Here is a 19639-nt window from a genome sequence, read left to right on the forward strand (position 1 = left end):
CCTCTTTAATCAGTTACTGTGACTTGATTGGCAGATAATTGATCACTATCACAGTGTTTCTTACTTCCTAACAGGCAGACCCTTTGTAAAAGATTTTCCATGATGTGCTCTATAAGAATGTTCAGTGGCATTATGCAGATAGTGTCGAGGTGGTCTGTAAGAATGTTCAGTAGCACCAGGACTGCCGAGAGGGGGGGGGGGGGGCAAAATTCCCCGGGCCTACAAGGGGGGCCCGGCGCTGGGGTCAGGCCGCTGGGGTCAGGCCGCCGGTGCTGCAGTTCCCGGTCTCACCTGCCTGCCTCCTCGGCTCCAGGCTCCCTGCATTCAAAGCGGCAGTCACAGATCGCCTCCCTTTGAGCCTTCCCTCCCTGTGTCCCGCCCTCACGGAAACCGGAAGTTACATCAGATGAGGGTGGGACACAGGGAGGGAAGGCCAGAAGAGAGGCAATCTGCGACTCAAGAGAGGCAATCTGCGACTGCCGCTTTGAATGCAGGGGGCCCGGAGCCGTGGAGGCAGGCAGGTGAGACCGGGGACTGCAGCGGCGGGGGGGGGGGGGGGGGCGACAGGGGGCTACAGCGGCAGGGGGAGCGATGGGGCGGAGGCGGGGCGGCCTTGCCCCAGGCCCGGCCTAGTCTCTCGGCGGCCCTGAGTGGCACTATCCAGATAGTATCAAGGGAGTGTCTAAGAATGTTCAACGGCACTATCTGGGTACTAACAAGGTGGTCTGTAAAAATGTTTAGTGGCACTATCCACATAGTGCTTTGAATATTGCCAGAAAAGGCACTTACTCACAACATGGGAGCCAGCTTATCAGAATGATTGGGGTGCTAAAGCCAATGGAAATCACCCTTCCCTGGACATACTCAAAGAGTCTGTTTAATAATGAGGGTGCTGAAGCGCCCCCTTCCCCCAGATCTGGCTCCTATGACCCACAAAGCAGTTGCCACTACATGGAGAAATGTTTTTGAATATCTGATCCTACTGAACCCCTCCCCCACTCGGAGTATACTGTATGTTGAGCGCTGGGTTCCGGTTCCCCGTTGTTAGTAGTCGTGGCTCCCAGAAACCAGCACCCCAGAGTGGAGAGGGGACAAAATACACTAACCTCGTCTCATGCTCCCTAAGAACAAGAGAGGAATTTAAACTAATTTTTGGATTTTCTTTCCCAAATCTTGGTAAGCATAAACTCCACACAAATTGGTATTCTCCAATAATAAAAATTGTAATGTTGAAATCCTAAACTTTATACTTTTTGAATGAAAGTAGCAACACACATCACTTTGTAACCACTCTAAAATTAAGAAACAATGTATTCCCCCCCTGCTAATCTTGCCCTTATTCTCTATATAGCTACATACCATTTCTCATTTAGTTTCCTATTTCTTATTTTAACAGGTGAATGAACCTCAATCACTTCTTCCAGCCACCCTTATCAGATATGTATTTTCCTCTACATATGTTTGTATATTATTTTAATACCAGTTGCATTTGCTTGTACTTTGAATTCATTAAATGTTTTTCTCATCTGTATTAAGAATTTGATCCTTTGTGCTTTATTTTTGTCTTTACAGAACCTGCACCATTTCTCTCAAGAATTTAGGCTCTTGATCAGCTCCTCAGGTAAGTATTTTTTCTCTCTTTCAATTTTTGTGCAGGTTTCACTTAGCTTAAACAGATGTAGACTCAGTCTCTCTCTCTGGCAGCTGGCAAGTAAACTTGGCTTGCTTGCGTGGGGGCCCTTGGATGAACTGGATCTTCACCAGTGTTTCTCTTCAGTTCTTTTCTTCCTCCTAACCTCTCTAATAAGAAGCCAAATTGGGAGGCAAAACCCTTTCTTTTTTTTCCTCTCCAGGAATTCCTCTAAAGGGACTTTAAATGTATTTCATTATACTGTGGCCTTCTCGCTAATTAAAATAAAATTAATTAAAGTATTGCTAACTATTCAATCTATGTTTCACTGGGTCATCCCTATTCTAAGGCGCAGGAGATGCTTCTGCACAGCTGCTGAGCTTCACTCACAGTGTTACATTTCATTCTCAGTCAGACACCAACATTCCATTACTCACTAAGCATATAGGACTATGGTTCTCTCAGACCCTCAGCCTCCCCAGCTCTCAGACCTAGCACCACCGCCGTTTTCACCTTTCCAGTTTGCACACTCACTCTCACTGTTCCGCTCAGAAACCTTTCCTCTTCCCCTCACCCCTAACTCAATAACTCATCACACATTCAATCTCAATTAGTTCTCACTCGAAGTCTTACAGTCTAGAAACACAGCCAAATTTTCTTCCAAGTCACTTTCAGTCTTAACCCCAAATATTCCCTTATATACCAATCTATTCCCAAATCACTTAACCACTTTTTCCTGTTTCTCTCTCAGACCCGTCAAAACACATCCACTCCCTCTTAGTGCTCAGCTTCCTCTGGCAACTGCCAGCTGCTGTTGCCAAGCCAACAGAAGCTCAGCTCTCAGCAAGGACCTGCGCTGCTGGCCATAACGGAACTCTGGGACAACTCAGGTAATTTTATTTATTTTATTAACCCCTAGGTTACACTACATTTTTGTTATTTATCCACTGGAGGCTAAAATATATATATATATATATATATATATATATATATATATATATATATATATATATATATATATATATATATATATATATATATATATTGGTTGAATAGGAGCCCAATATTAGTAGCAAGTTTCAAATATACTACCCCACCTCAAAGCCCCTTTCCCTTCACCTCTTGTGACCTGATCCCCCAGGCTTGCCTGCAAGAGGTGAGCAAGGCTGCTGAGACTACTGACTGTTCTGAACTACATAGTTTGGTTATCTGACTTTGAGTGAACCAAAGTATAGGGACGTGCATTTCAGCAGCATGGTATTTCTTTCTGCAGTAAGACTGAGCTTTATAGTGACAAGATAAAGAAGCATTTTTTTTAAATTATGTGGCAGCAGTAGTTTTTTCTAACCACCTCTGAGAGCATGGCTGCCACTTTGAGTGATAACTGGGTAAAAAGCATAGACAACACAGGTAAAAGAACGCATCACGTTCAAACTTTGCACTTTAGTCCATAAAATCATCCATGGTAATGTCCCAGCCTACATGTCAGATCTAATAGAACTACCACCCAGGAACGCAAAAAAATCTTCCCGCACACCCCTCATTCTTCATCCTCCCAAGTGTAAGGGTTTGAAATACAAATCAATGCACACATCTACCTTTTCCTATATGAGCACGCAGCTCTGGAATGCGCTGCCACGTAACTTGAAAACGGTCTATGAACTGACCAGTTTCCGCAAATTATTAAAAACCTATCTCTTCGACGAGATATATCACAAAGATCAACATGTGTAACTGTATAATCTTTTGAACTTTTAGTACTGTCTTACAATGTCTTTTGCTTTAACACCATCATGTAATTCACCACAATGTAACACAAACCCTCTGTAAACCTAATGTACTGTATATTCACTTCTATTTCCAGTACTCATGATGTATTGTTAGCCACATTGAGCCTGCAAAAAGGTGGGATAATGTGGGATACAAATGCAATAAATAAATAAATAAATGTCTTGTCAAAATATACAGTCCATATTTGAAGCACGTGGTCTATATCAAAAAGGTCTGTAGCAATCAATAGTATCGGTCTGTGAAAAAGCGACTCCTGTCACATCTTTAAAAAAAAAGAAACATATTTTGTATAAATTAAAATTCAGCTAATTAAAACATATTTCATCTCAGTATGGGAGGGAACAGCAACAGCTCTTACTGCATTAAAGCTGACCAATTAAAATTAAGAACAAAACAAACAAAGCTTAAATGTGTGTCTTCCATGCTCTGTCCATGTGAGTGTCCCAGAGCCAGAACCATCCAGCCATGCGTTTGAAGATGGAGGGTAAAACATGCTGAGAAATGACAAAAATATTCATATTTTTTCCCATAAGAACTAAGGCAATAGAGAAAGAAAAATCCTGGGAACAGCAACACTTAAAACAACCAACCAGAGACAAATATGCACTGATTGAACTGATTCTTTATTTTGAGCATCAGACAGATCGAGACAGTTTGTATGCAGGTTCTCAGGTATCGTCCAAATCTTTTTTTTTTTTTTTGCAATTAGTTGATAACATTCTTTTCAAGGTGCGTAGCAGAACCTTAACAAATGAAGACATCATAACAATATGTACCAGCAAAGAGCAGAATAGTCCAACCAATACATGATGGCACTTGAGATTCTTGCAAAACAGGCTCTGCAGTGAAAATGGGTAGTGCACAAAACAGTCCTTGTTGTTGATTATATATGAGCTGCGCTATCCAATAAAGTGGAGGCAATGAATGTATGTATAACCACCCAAATAGCCCATATACCCAACACATGCTTTTTCATACTCTAGAGCCACTTAGATACAGTTTTGAATAGATGACACTACACTTTTTCCTGGTACACTCTGGTACAGAGAATACACAGCTAAGATGTTTCGTTATGGTGTGACAGCATGTTGGAATAATTCAGGCACATCTGGATGCAAACCATTGCTAGAATATATATTTATATATATATACATATATATTTATTTTTTTAACTATTTATATGGTTTTTTTTTTTTTGTTTGTTTTTAATCTCAGAAAGACAGTGCAAAATTGAGGTGCCTCCAAAACAGAGGCAAAGATTATTTAGAAAATCAGTTTTTTCGGTTAAAAATAGCCCACATATTCAGTAAGACATCAAGGACAGAAACAAGACAAACAACAGGATCAAAACTATTTTAAAGAAAAAAAATTGTGTTTTTTTTCTACCCCAAATTCAGAACACTCAAAGTCAAGCTGTGTGTGGCATTTTTCTTTCAGTGAACTTTAACATTCGTGGCTCCAATAGGCATATTGTATAAAGAGAAGAATACAAGACTAACCAATGTAAATATAATATTCTTAGAGAACAACTTTCATTTCATGAAATGTACTGAGAACCTGACTGGATGAAACCTTGTTAAATTAGTTTAAACAACTGGATAGAATCCTGGGCTCTAATCTTGGCTTTCAGATTGACGTTGCACATCCTGCAATCCAATGTAACCAGCTACAAGAAGTATTTCCTTATTCTACTCCCTTTTTTGAATGCTTTTGTGCAAATAAGGCAAGTTGCTGAAGCACTGGAATTCAATAACAATACAGAACTGGGAGGAAAAAATAGGCTTTTGCCCAGGGTGCTAGAATGGAATTGAGGGTAAGGCTGGCACAGTATGCTTTTGCTGCAAGCACTTTGGTCAAAATAAGTTTTATGGCACAGCCGGTGGTGGGAGGGAGAGCTAGTGGTTGGGAGGCGGGGATAGTGCTGGGCAGACTTATACGGTCTGTGCCAGAGCCGGTGGTGGGAGGCGGGGACTGGTAGTTGGGAGGCCGGGATAGTGCTGGGCAGACTTATACGGTCTGTGCCAGAGCTGGTGGTGGGAGGCGGGGCTGGTAGTTGGGAGGCCGGGATAGTGCTGGGCAGACTTATACGGTCTGTGCCAGAGCTGGTGGTGGGAGGCGGGGCTGGTGGTTGGGAGGCGGGGATAGTGCTGGCCAGACTTATACGGTCTGTGCCCTGAAGAGGACAGGTACAAATAAAAAGTAGCACATATGAATTTATCTTGTTGGGCAGACTGGATGGACCATGCAGGTCTTTTTCTGCCGTCATCTACTATGTTACTATCACGTATTATCAAACTGGAAACAGCTGGCCACCAGTATCATCATAGGTGAATGTCCCCAACCTTGTCTGGGGTGGCATTTAACTTTGCAACAGTCTTGAGAGCATCAAGGGGAAGGCATTGTACACATGAAGTATATATATCTCATATTTTATCCACAGTCACTGCTCTGGTGCCTATCAAACTCCAGAAAAGAAAAGTGCTCCTGGAATCGTCAAAATCATTGAGTTGATCGGTACTGCAACTGACTCAATTAAATGTGAACCCTAGGCACTGCTAGGAGACTGTAGATCAGTTTAAGTGCCGCTGGGATGTCATGTGCACGCACTTGTTTGACTGAATAAGAAAAAGGGTTGTGAAAACAGTTTTCAGATGGCTTCCTGTTATATAGATGTGTTTTTTAGTGGCTTTAAAAGTGTTATTTAACTTGGTAGGCAAAATCAAGGCAACTTGGGAAGAGTGCTATCATGTAGTTGACAAGTGTTAAAATGCAAAAGGAAGGTTATCTTTCCACAATATTAAATTGAAGTGCTACTGTTTGTTTTATTGTTTAAACTCAGGCCAGTAACAGTTCAAATGAATGTTGATTTCAAATCAATAATACTTCTTTTCACTGGGAAAATAACTATTTTCTGCTTTTCAGGGATTGCAGCTTGTGCATAGCTGAAGTACTGTACACCACTGGCCATGCTACATAAATATCTATTCCTTTGGGAATCGCTCACAACACAGTTTAATTACCACATTAAGGAACAAAATCTGCTCTTCGAAGCGCTATAAAACTCAAGTCATTCACATGGAGACCCAACTGAAACTACCCATACAGCCACATAACTCAAATTTACTTGAAAGCTTGAATTGTCTGATCTGACTGGCCAGCACCAACTTTTCCAAGGGACAAAACCCATAGGTGACCATTTACACAGCTTGACTTTGAGCTTGGGTGATCAATCCATGCCACCTTCTCTACCCACCAAATAATTTTGAGTAATCTTTACTCATTTAATAACGGTTTTGGCAAAGAAAATTGAGTTCATTTGCAATAGTTATGCTTGCTGGTATTTCACTGCAACGTGTAGCATTTTGTGCATTTTTTCTTCAAAAGAGGACCCAGTAAAAACATTACAAATGGTCACGTTTCCATTAGCTATATTCTAAAAACATCACCATTAAAAATTTTGGTTAAAGCTTAATTAGCTGCCCTGAAATATTCTTCCACTTTTGATATATTCCACTTTCCCTTTCATGATTCACAATGGTATCGACAAAAGACATCACCTACAAGAGCACTGCCTGGTCCACAATGGACCTGAAATGCGAGCATAAAAAAAAACTAAAAATTAACAATAATCACCAAACTTTAGGCAAGAAATGATTGTACATGTAACACATGTAAAGCATAAAACTAATAACGTAAATATTTTTTTTCTGGTTTTGATTTTGTGTATGTAATATACACAGTGTACATGAGCTGCTTAGAGTAAGGTACTGCATGGCTGAAGTTAGCTTAGAATACAAACCTGCTGGGTTTAAAACCTACATGAGAATCAGCTATTTTATTTTCATATATTTTCATATCTTTCAACATTTTTCCATAATTATGTCGAATCCAAAGAAGTAAAAAGTCAATGTCAATGCTGATAATTTCATACTGTGCTGTGCTGTGAACTGCAGAGTCTAAATCCAGAGTTTACCATTTTTATCAATACGATGAATGTTCATGAAAAGGATCTGGCTCTCCCAGTTCTCTGGTTATACCAGTAAGAATGGAGACGTTATGGTTTGTCACAGTGTCTGATTGGGATTCCTTGCCTTTATGCTAAGCAATGGCTTTAGTGAGTACTGTAGGCCAAGAGAACGTCGCCACCCATCCTGCGCTCTGCAATGTACAAAATGGTGAAATTGGAAATGGGTGGGAATATTACACATTATTTCAGTTAAAAAGTGTCAGTTAATGGAACTGAAACTTTTTAAGTGCTCCCCCCCCCCCCCCCCCCCCTGCCAGTCCTCTGAATCTATGGGAGCAGTGATTTTCAGAACTAGGCACCCTGGATCAGATGGGTCCTGTCAGCCACATACCATTCTGTCAAAATTTGTCACAGTGTTTGAAAATCTGCTCATTGCAAAGCCGTTGCTGATAGAATTTAATAATAATTTGAAATGATTGTTTGACACAGGGGGTGTATTTCTACGTATCCCATGAACTTCTACTGGTTGATATTTGAAACAATTTAACCTGTCAGAAAGAGCCATTGACCGGTTATATCACTTGTTTGGGGCTATCTGTTAATTTTCAGTGGCACTAAACTGGTTATTCCGTTGAAAATTGGCAGTTAGTGTCTAAGTGAAAACCAGTTATTTTGAGGTCATTCGAGGGACAGAGTCAACATTTAGCTGGTTAAGATGTTATTCAGCACTTAGGGGTCCTTTTACTAAGGTGCCCCCCAAAATGGCCTGCACTGTTTTGGACGCATGCAGGTTCATTTTTCAGCACACCTGTAAAAAAGGTCCGTTTTTTTGGGCCGAAAATGGATGTGTGACAAAACAAAAATTGGAGTGTGTCCATTTTGGGCTTGAGACCTTACCACCACCCATTGACTTAGCAGTTAACTGGGCAGTAATCATCAGCATGCATACACTGCTGATTACCACCCGGTTAGCGCCATGTGGTAAAAAATAAAAAATATTTTCTGCTACACATATCAGACACACATAAAAAATGGAATTATCGCTCGGGGCACGTGGTATCCGAGTAGTAGTTCCAAATTGACATGCATTGGCCGTGTGTAGGCGCCTACGTGCCTTAGTAAAAGGGCCCTTTAATCGGCCAGGGTAACTGCATAATTGGGACTGCAGACAAGTCAGTCCTATGTTTTTGTGGCAACCCATAGTAGGTTAAATGCTGAATATCAACTTGACTGGCCATGTGTTTGCTGGTGCTGCATAAACCAGATATTCAGTGCCGGAGCTCAATCATGGCCCAGCATTGAATATCCAGGAATAATACCGGCAGCAGCAGCAGTCAGCAAAATGCTCATCGCCTGCAGCTGAATATTTACACACTAGAATGTTGTCCAGTCCATGATGACTAGTGTTTAGTACTAATAACATTAAGGGGGTCCTTTTACTAAGCCGCGTAAGCACTTATGGGCATCCAATGTGAGTGAAATCTGAGTTATTGCCCAGCTACCGCGTGGCCGGGCGGTAATTTTATTTTTGACACGTGTCCGATACGTGTGTCAGAAAATATATGGGTGGTAATCGGTATTTGGACGCGTGTGGACCATTACTGCCCAGTTAATGCGTGGGACCATACCGCTAAGTCAATGGCTGGCAGTAACGTCTCAGACCCAAAATGGATGCGCGCCAATTTTCATTTTATTGCATGCCCATTTTTGCCCCCCACCCCCCAAGACATTTTTTACAGGTGCACTGAAAAATGATTCTGTGTGCAGCCAAAAGGGAAATGGGACTTGATATACCGCCTTTTTGAGGTTTTTGCAACTACATTCAAAGCTACCGCAGGCCATTTTTCAGTGCACCTTATTAAAAGGACCGCATAGTATGAAAAATACTAAAACATTGCAGCAGCTTTTAAAACATTTATCCCCTCATCCTATAACATGTTGCCTAATTTTGAAAAAGTGAGTCCTTACAGTTTTGTTTGTAATGGGTGAACAATAATGAAATATATGCACTGCCATATCATTATTTCATTTGTAGGTAACAATGAGGGTACAGAATTTGAAAGCTAAGTGCTTGATATATGCTATATTCTAAATACTGGACTATTGATATTAAGAATCATTAAATATCATTTAAGTGCATATCAATGGAAGAAAAATAAAGAAAGTTGGAAGGAAGGACATTTTTAAGACCAATGATAAAAATGGGAGTCCAAGGAATGTGAGTGCTAAGAATATCAACTTGCTGCCACTATCGAGACATTTGAGGCCTTTTGCCTCCATTTTAAAATTTTAAATTAAAAAATTTATAATTTATAATTTAAAGAACTATAAGAGCTTGATTTGCTATTTCATTCAAAACAAAATTAGGACTATTTTGTCTTCAGTCTTGCCTAAATTTAAATGCCATTTACACGCAACAGAGTACACTTACAAGTTTGAATGGCAGTAGTATGCTTAACCATTATTCTGTATTTATGTGCTCAAATGACTTATCGTATCAATGCAAGGGGGGTGTTCATGGGGGAGGGGTATGGGTGTGTAATAGGCAGCACTGACATTTACATGGGCTATTTACAGAATACCGTCCCCCCGATATCCAAAACTATTTAACTGGTCAGGATCAGCTCCTGAGAGGCTAAATAGGGTTTAAGCACCTAACCGCGGATATTCAGTGGGAGATAACTGAATAGGTGTGGGTATTCAGCGCATAACTGGCTATGTTGAGCAGTCAAAATAGGCCACTTAAATAGCAGGAATATCTTGACCACTACAAAGCTAACCCGTTAATGGTGAATGCCAGCATAACTGGTTAACACTTTAGCAGCCAAAATATATCCAGATATTCAATGCTGGTCGTTGGATAAGGGCTTGATATTTAGTCAGTGGCAGGTAGTGTGTTTGCTGTCCTCTGGCGGCGTTAAACACAGATGTTCAATATTGGGCTGTATAAGTATCCGAAGACCAGCATTGAATATCTGGGTTTATTTTGGCCACTAAAAAGTTAACCGGCTATGCCGATATTCAGCACTAATTGGTTAACATTTTAGTGGTCAAAGATGGGCTTATTATTTAAGCAGCTTATTTTGACCCGTCAACATAGTCAAATATTGTGCTCTGTAAGTTACGTACATAAATGCTGCTTTTCGGTGTAACTATTTATGCCAGCGAGAGACCTGGTGAAAATGTGTGCGACTATGTTTAGGTGCACCAGTGCCAGTTTATATTAGTATTCTATAAGGACTCACATCCTGTGGAAATTTTCCACCTGTTATAGAATTGCCTCCTGGAGAAGGACAGCAGTAAACATCAAATGAAGAGGCGAAGTGACCAAGGAGTTCAACTCAATGTCATCACAATTTATTGAGTTTACCTGCAGAAAGACAGCATGTAGAATTTGCTCCATACTGACAATGACTTTACACTGACATATACGCACATGATTTAAACTCTCAGATCCCCAATACAGACAACGTGCTGAAACACAGCCATGTCGGGTCAGTGTAATTTTATTTTAATAAATTGTAATGACATTGAGTTGAACTCCTTGGTCATGTCACCTGTTCATCCATTGCTGTCCTGCTGTTGGTGCCCTTTGCAGAGACCTTTCTCTTAGTGATTCATAGACTTGCATCCTTATGGTACTTATAAGCTCTTTAGACCCTCAGTAATAAGCATACAGTATTTAGAGAATTTATATTCAAAGAACAGGAATTGGGCATTATGGGGAAACGTGTCTCAAGTGAGTGTTAACATTTCTGTTCCAGTTATATGCATATAAATGGTTAGAATTCTATCCTATCAACACAAATGTACTAAGTTCTACCTAATCACTCTTCTGTAACTACAGTACATTCATATCTTTATTGGAAAGTATTTGTAGATTGGCTTAGACAGGGACAGTGTCTGGCTAGAGCATGGGAAGGATGCACAGTTATGGGTATAACTTACAGAATGCTGTAAGTTATGCACATATCACCAGAACTTAGGCACACCCAGGCATAAGGGCTCATTTCTAAATTATAGGCACATATTTTTGCTGTTATGGTACTGTTCTATAAAGAAATAAAGAGGTGGGAAAAAAAGTCAGGCTATCCAAAGGATGGAACTATATGTGGATTCTCTTTAGACTATAGCACCGGGACACTGTTCTATAAAGGAAATGAAGTGCTTACATTCCTTTATGGAACAGGCTCCTATCAGGCACCTTCTGGGAACCTAATGATAGGTGTACAGTTATAGAATTAGCTCCTATGTGGGAGGAGGGAAAGGTATATACTGAAAAAATGTATATTTAAAACTGTTTGCACCTGATTCATTGTAGAGAAATGTTCCAATTTTACATCAAGTAGTTTTCAGTTCATTTTATAGCACCACAAAATTTAAGAATTGATTCTGATATCCTCACAAAGCAGGGGTTTCCCTCACCATAGAGAGATACAAATGCAGGACTAGGTTTACATTCTGAGGACTACCATGACAAGTACAACCTTTGTGGAAGCTGGTGCATACTTTTAGCTGGGTAGAGGAGGACAATTACCAGTTAAGTCATTTCAACCTTTAAACAATATTGAAAATTATCTTCCCTTTCTCCATTAGGGCAGCGTCTCTCAACCCTCTACTGGAGGCCAACTAGCTAGTTGGGTTTTCAGGATTACCACAGTGAATGTGCATAAGATGAATTTGCATATAGGGGTGAATTCTATATATGGCTCTGCAAAAAGCACTATTCTATAAGCTGTTCTTAAAGATAGGCATGGTTTATATAGCACTTAGGCCAGGGACTCACAACTAACTTTAGGCGTGGCCATTTGCATGAACTGAAATGTGGTACAGATGTACACACCTAAATTAGGTGCATATCTCCGTTATTCTATAACAATGTGCATAAATGCTAAAAATGCCCCTGTTCCGCCCATGAGTCTCCCATTTCCATTCCGCTTTTTTTCACTTGTGCATAAAGTTTAGGTGTAGATCCTGTGTCTAAATTTACACGTATAAGTTCGAGTTTAATCTAGTTAGTCCCAATATTTGCTTGTTAAAAAGCCACTTATTGGCACTAATTAGCTTATTCAATTGAATTACACATGCAAATTGGGCATGTGTGCAATTTGGGGGGAATTTTATAGAATTTGAATACAGAATCACTGCGCTAGGGGATTTGTAATGACCATAGAAGTGCAATCTACCTCTAACAGACAAAACATGGAGCTTTCTTCTATAGTTTGCGGGGATTGAAATAATTTGTGAGACAAGGGCCTATCTTTCTAAAATCAAAACCTTCTATGGCTTTTGAAAATAATATTTATTCTCAATTATATATATTTAAAAATTGTAACCCCTCTTTATGTATTTGAAAACTGCTGCCAACTCAAGCCTTACCTTTTCCAGTGACAGAAGCTGGCCTTACGGAATTTAAAGGGGGTTTGGACAGATTCCTGAGGGAAAAGTCGGAGACAGGATGCTGGGCTTGATGGACCCTTGGTCTTTTCCCAGTATGGTGGTGCTTATGTACTTATGTACTTCTTCAGTACTTCTTAACGCATATTCTCTAGGCCTCTACTATTTTTTTTTTTTGCTCTTCTTTCAACATTCCATATCATTCTTGTTGTCTGGAGCCTCTTCAACAACAGTGGTAACAGATGCAGAAGGAATAAAAGGCTTCCTTCACATCTTACTTCCCCGAATGGTATTAGCCTTCTTTATGGTTTCTGCTCTACTTTAATCCCCATCTCTCTTTCCACATTACTACTACCTCATCAGTAATTCTGTTTTACATTTGTCATTGCTACTTTCCATCCTATGTTTTGCTGACAATATCTATACTGTCAAGATCATTCTGAAGTTAAGCATGTCCTCCAGGAACTACTAAACTTAGGAGTCCTTTTATCAAGTTGCGGTAAGAGCTAGAGTGCTCTTCTTTCTGCTTGAGAGGTCTCACCATGAGACGCACTGTGTCCTGCAATAATTTTGCACTCTGTGTGCGCACACCCTATGCTAAAAAATTCTTAATTTGTTTCACAGAGGGGGTGTGTATGGGTGGACAGTGGATGTTACTATGCTAATCAGCGCTGACACGCTAACTCATTAGCACATGATTAGCATATGGTCCCGTAGTGGAGGAGTGGCTTAATGGTTTGTGTAGCAGGTTGCAGATCTGGGGAACTTGGTATGGTTCCCACTGCTGCCTGATGGTCAACAGTGGGTTGAGATCCTGGGGAACCAGGTTCAATTCGCTCTGCAGCTCCATGTGACCCTGGGCAAGTCACTTAACCCTCCACTGCCCCAGGTACAACAGTAGTACAATGAGTCCAATAGGGATAGACTCAGTACCTGTAAAGTGAAGCTGTAAACCGCAGCTCCTTGTGACTCTGGGCAAGTCATGTAATCCTCCATTGCCCCAGGTACAAATAAGTACCTGTATATACTATGAGGCATATTTTCAAAGCACTTAGCCTCCCAAAGTTCCATAGAAACCTATGGAACTTAGCCTCCCAAAGTGCTTTGAAAATATGCCTCTATGTAAACCACTTTGAATGTAGTTACAAAAAAAACCACAGAAAGGCAGTATATCAAGTCCCATTCCCTTTCCCCTTTAAGAAAAGGGAAACTTGCCTTTTACCTGCTGCTGTAAAAGGGGTCACGACGCATGTCAAAAACATGCAATGATGCCAGCACAGGCTCCCCTTTGCCACAGCTTCATAAAAGGACCCCTTGGTTTGTAGATTATATCATATCTACTTCCCTTTCCTACCCCTTATCTACAAAGCCGTCTATTTCCATAGATGACATGTAAGCTGGAATGGTATGCTCTATTCTTTACATATGAATGTTGGCTGCTCTTTTATCATTTAGGTGTCCTTTTAATAAGCTGCAGTAAGCATTAATGTGTGCTTACCACAGGTTAAAATGCACTACTGTGGGGCGTGCTCAGGCATCCTGCGGTAGTTTTTGTATGCGTGCATTCTACACATGCATGTGAAAACTATATTTTCTAGCTCTGGGGCATGTTTGGGGGTGAAGAGTGGGCATTGCTGCATGGTAACTGATTAGAGCAGGATTAGCACGTGAGTCCTTACCTCCAGAAAATTGGCATCAGGAAGTGCTCACGTACTAATGGCCATGCCCAATGGGAAAATTAGCGCATGGCCATTATTGCAGAAATGTCAAAATTAGACTTTTACCGGCAGCACTAAAAATGGCCTTACTGCACGGTAAAGACCCTCACTGGGGTAGCGCAGGCCACTTTTTTAGTGCTGTTTAGTAAAAAGGCCTTAATTACTATCAAAAATAGTATGTTGATTTGTTACGGAGTAATCTTGGCATTGAAATTAATCTTGCAAAAGAAAACAGAACCAAATAGAGCACGGTGAAACCAAAACTTGACTAAAAAACGGTGAAGGTTGTGTGTTGGACCATCTAATGTTTATAGATAGATAGATAGATAGATAGATAGATAGATAGATAGATAGATAGATAGATAAAGTAATAAGCATTTAAATGAACAATGAAAAGGGGCAAATCGAAATATTAAGCATCAATGACAAATATGGGAATACGGTAATATACACTTTCTTACAACAATCTTTAAAGGCACTTATTAACCATAATGACACCAACATTTCAAATGAAAAAAGACCTGACATGGTTATTATGGTCAATTGCCTGCATGAGGAGTAGTATAATAGCAAAGAGCACTCAAAACAGTGCAACTCATTCACACTTTTATTAACATGATCCTTGCTGTACTGCTTGTCCGGCACACCTGACTGTGTCAGTAATTGTCACCACACTGAGTGCTCTATGATATTGGACCATTAGTGAAAAAGTCTGCCCATCAGCACTGTCCTCTGTTACTCAGGAGAGATATTTTGTCTAGATGTGATTATATATTGTATTTGTATTACAGTACTCTTGATGCAGGCAATTAGCTGAAGATGGCTGTATTGGGGCTTGTATTACCCTATTTTTACAATAATTACTTTTTTTTGTTGATATTTACTATTAAAATTATTTCATTTTCTTTTTTGCCTCTTTTAGGGGTCCTTTTACTAAAGGGCATTAAACCCTTAACATGGTTTGGAGTGTTGGAAAATGTTGCCTATTTTCGTGCGCTAACCCCCGGATTTTATATAGCGCGCCTAGAGATCTGCCCAGAAAATGGCGTGGATTCTATAACAATGCACGTAACTTAACAAGCGTAACAAGCTAATGAGCGCTGATAACAGCGCTTAACAAGCAATAATGAGCACTAATTGGCACTGATTAGAATTTAGGCACACAACTCACTAAGTGTATTCTGTAACAATGCATATATGTGAAGAGCATGTAGGCATCTATTTCTGGCCTATATTATCAAGACACGTGAGGCACCTCATATCTTTATAAAATTGTCCCAGAAAAGCTGCAGAGATTGCAGATAAAATGGACCTGCCTATATTTATGCCATGCTACCCATTATTTCCCCCACTGTGGGGCTCATGCTGTAGTTAGGAAAGAGAACCACGCACAATTATCACACATGTACTCAGAAAAGAGTTCTTGTATGTTTGAGAGCCATCACTGCTCTCAGCACCTCGTGGTAGCAAAGGATAGCAATGCCTGAGTATTGATCTGGAGTTGAAAGTTAGGCTGGGGTCATAGGCGCCGACTCCGTGGGTGCTGTGGGTGCTCAAGCACCCCCAATAATTTGCAGTGTCACGTGACGTCGTCGTGGGCCTAAAGTCCCGCCCGCTCCCGCAGTGCTCCCTGCACCGTCCCAACACGACTCCCTGCCCTGCTGGCTGCTGCAGTGCACCACTCACTGTCTGTGCTGTCCGCCCGTCTGCCTACCTCGCCTCCTACCTCCTGGAGTCCGGACTGACTCGCCTCGCCGACGCCGTCAGAAGCTTTCCCTCTCTGGCTCTGCTCTGTTTCCGGTCCCGCATAGGCGGGGGATGATGCATGCTGCATTGCAAGCCTGCAAGCAGAGCAGAGCACAGAGGAGCCGCCATCGCCGTCACCGAAGTCTGCCCTGAACTTAGGCAGTGGTGGGCCAGTGAGTCTCGTCGATCCTCCTTTCTGGTCCCGCGCAGCCGCTCCAGACCAGTCCCTGCATGCTCGCCATGGCCCACCCTACACACAGCTTCATTTTTTTGAACTTCCGGGCCCAGCAGTTTCCTGTCCCGCGTAGGCAGGAATCGGGGAGATGCTGTAGCGGCACACAGATCTGCAGGGGAGCGCTGCCCAGGTAAAAAAAAAAAAAACCTACAAAAACATTTTCTGAATTTTTGTAATATTTGGATTACTTTGAGGGGGGGGCGGTGTTTGAGTGGGGAAGGGCTCAGCACTAGTTAGGTTTGTATAATGCTGAATTGCTGATGGGCTCTGCACAGCCCAGATTTTAAAAAAAAGTTTTATAATTTCATGTTGGGCATCTGGATGGGGGGGTAGGCTCTGTAGCAGTGCCCAGGAAAAAAAAAAGTTTTATGTTTCATGCTGATCTGATGTGTTTCTGGGTGGGGGATTGGGAAGGGAAGGCTGATGCCAGACTATGGGGGGTGGGTAGGGCAGAGCTATTTATTTATTTATTGCATTTGCATCCCACCTTGTCCCACCTATTTGCAGGCTCAAAGTGGCTTACATAGTATTGATAACATAGTTATTCCAGTGTATCAAGTATAGTTAGTATTGTATAGAGATTAGTTAAGGGAAGGAAGGGATTTATTAGGGTATTTATACAAGGCGGGCTTTCATAATTGAATGGGTTGGTGAAGTGGATTAGTGGGGCTGTAGGTTCTCATTCTAGGCCTTGTTGAAGAGATATGTCTTCAGAAATTTGCAAAAGGTAGTTGTTTCGTCGATTGTTTTTAGGTCTTTGGGTAATGCATTCCATAACTGTGTGCTCATGTAGGAGAAGGTGGTGGCGTGCATCATCTTATATTTTAGTCCTTTACAGCTGGGGAAGTGTAAGTTGAGAAATTTGCGAGATGATGTTGTGGCGTTTCTAGGAGGTAGGTCCACGAGATTTAGCATGTAATTTTTCACACCATTCATTTTCGATTTGGTATTTCTCCGTTGTTAATTGTTTTATTTGAATGTTGCAATAAAATATATTTAAAACAAAACAAAAGGTGAATGTAGTCTAAGACTATTTTTGGTGGTGGCAAGAAGAGGGGGAAAGAGAATATTTGGTTGCGTTCATTCAGCAACGAGGGGGGATGAGGGGGGAGGGAGCGGGGGGTGGTGAGGAGGGAGGGGGACAAGGGGAAGGGGGAATGCACCACCTGTAAAAAAAAAAAATTTCAGCACCCCCAATCATTTTGAAAAGTTGGCTCCTATGGCTGGGGTGAATTTTCTAAGGCATACTTAATCAGGTTGAAGGAACACCGATATTTTCGAGTCTCTTTTTGGATAGCTTAATGGTGTCAATTTTGTAACAGAGCACCAAAATTTAGGTGTCTACTTTTCACATGCTGTGAGCCTACATATTAAACCCACATCAACGTGCCTACATTTAGGCACAAGTGCTTAAGATAGGTCTATGGCTGGCGTAAATGTAGCGCCTAACTGTGACGTTTACACAAGCAAATTATTCTATAAATTTAGTGCGTAAATATCTGCCCCGCCCAGGCCCCCTTGTATTTAAGCACTAAAGCCATGTGTAAATACAAAATAGTGGTTAGAGAGTTTGTCAAATGCTACCATTTATGCAAATAGGTGTACATTTACATGTGTGGATGGCAAAATTCTATAAATTTATTCACATGCAGATGGTGAATAAATTTAGGCAACCTGTTATAGAATGAGGGGGTAAAGTGCATCTTTTTGAACTTTAAAGTCTGTCACCCAAAGTACATCTCAAAATGTGTTTTGTATAGCTTGTTTCTTTCTTATTTATATCAGAGTGGTGGTGCTCAAGACCTGTAGGAAACTGTGCTGCTGTATCACTGAGAAATATCTACAGTCCCAGCAGCAAACTCTTTTGACTATCCAGTTTTTAATGTTTTCCTCTGGTCAAACTAGTTATATATTTCTTTCTGTGTAACTAGAGATGTGCAGTGCTGCCAGGATTTCAACAAACTAAACTTCTCAAGGTTGCCCTCTATTAGGGAAATGGTCATTTCTGTTCAGTCTCCTTTTTTGTTACCTTTTTAGCCTAGCTTCTCAGTCAGTGTCACCATCCATCTCCTCTTTACAGTATCTTTAGCGTTCAGTGTCCAGGAGGGGAGACCTCTGCCCAGTGCCCTGGAGGGGGGATTCCTCAGATCAAGCCCATATTCAAAGGGAAATAAGTAACTACTTAGAGATCCCAGACACATTTGCATTAACAGTTAAAAGTGGATCTATGCATAGTGTGGCATAAAAATTATTTCTGCCATCTGTTTAGTCTTTTTCAAACACAGTGGAGGCAACTGAGATCACATATCTTCTGATGTGTCATTGGCAAGCCTATGACAGGTTTTTTTTTTTGGTGGGGGGAGTTAGAGGAGGTTTAAGTACAATTTAAAACTTCTGACTAGCATCATAAAAGGTTCAAGTACCACAAAGTGGGGATGGGACGACTTTCCTATGAAGAGAGGCTGAGAAGGCTAGGGCTTTTCAGCTTGGAGAAGAGACGGCTGAGGGGAGATATGATAGAAGTGTATAAAATAATGAGTGGAATGGATCGGGTGGATGTGAAGCGACTGTTCACGCTATCCAAAAATACTAGGACTAGAGGGCATGAGTTGAAGCTACAGTGTGGTAAATTTAAAACGAATCGGAGAAAATTTTTCTTCACCCAACATGTAATTAGACTCTGGAATTCGTTGCCGGAGAACGTGGTACGGGCGGTTAGCTTGACGGAGTTTAAAAAGGGGTTAGATAGATTCCTAAAGGACAAGTCCATAGACCGCTATTAAATGGACTTGGAAAAATTCCGCATTTTTAGGTATAACTTGTCTGGAATGTTTTTACGTTTGGGGAGCGTGCCAGGTGCCCTTGACCTGGATTGGCCACTGTCGGTGACAGGATGCTGGGCTAGATGGACCTTTGGTCTTTCCCAGTATGGCACTACTTATTTGTATTAACATGCTGATCTGATCGATATCTTGGAGCTAAAGCAATGATGTACATTCAAACAAATGTTCTAAATCAAGGACTCCCAACTTCTTGGGTGCAGAAATCCCTCCCTACCACTTTCTATCCCTCCATCCCATCCCTCAGCCCCTCTCCACAAGCCTTTGGCTTTCCACTCCTCAGCCCCCTCTCCCCTTAGCATATCTTCACTAGCC

The sequence above is a fragment of the Microcaecilia unicolor genome, chromosome 3, assembly GCF_901765095.1.
Source record: "Microcaecilia unicolor chromosome 3, aMicUni1.1, whole genome shotgun sequence".
Taxonomy (NCBI): Eukaryota; Metazoa; Chordata; class Amphibia; order Gymnophiona; family Siphonopidae; genus Microcaecilia; species Microcaecilia unicolor.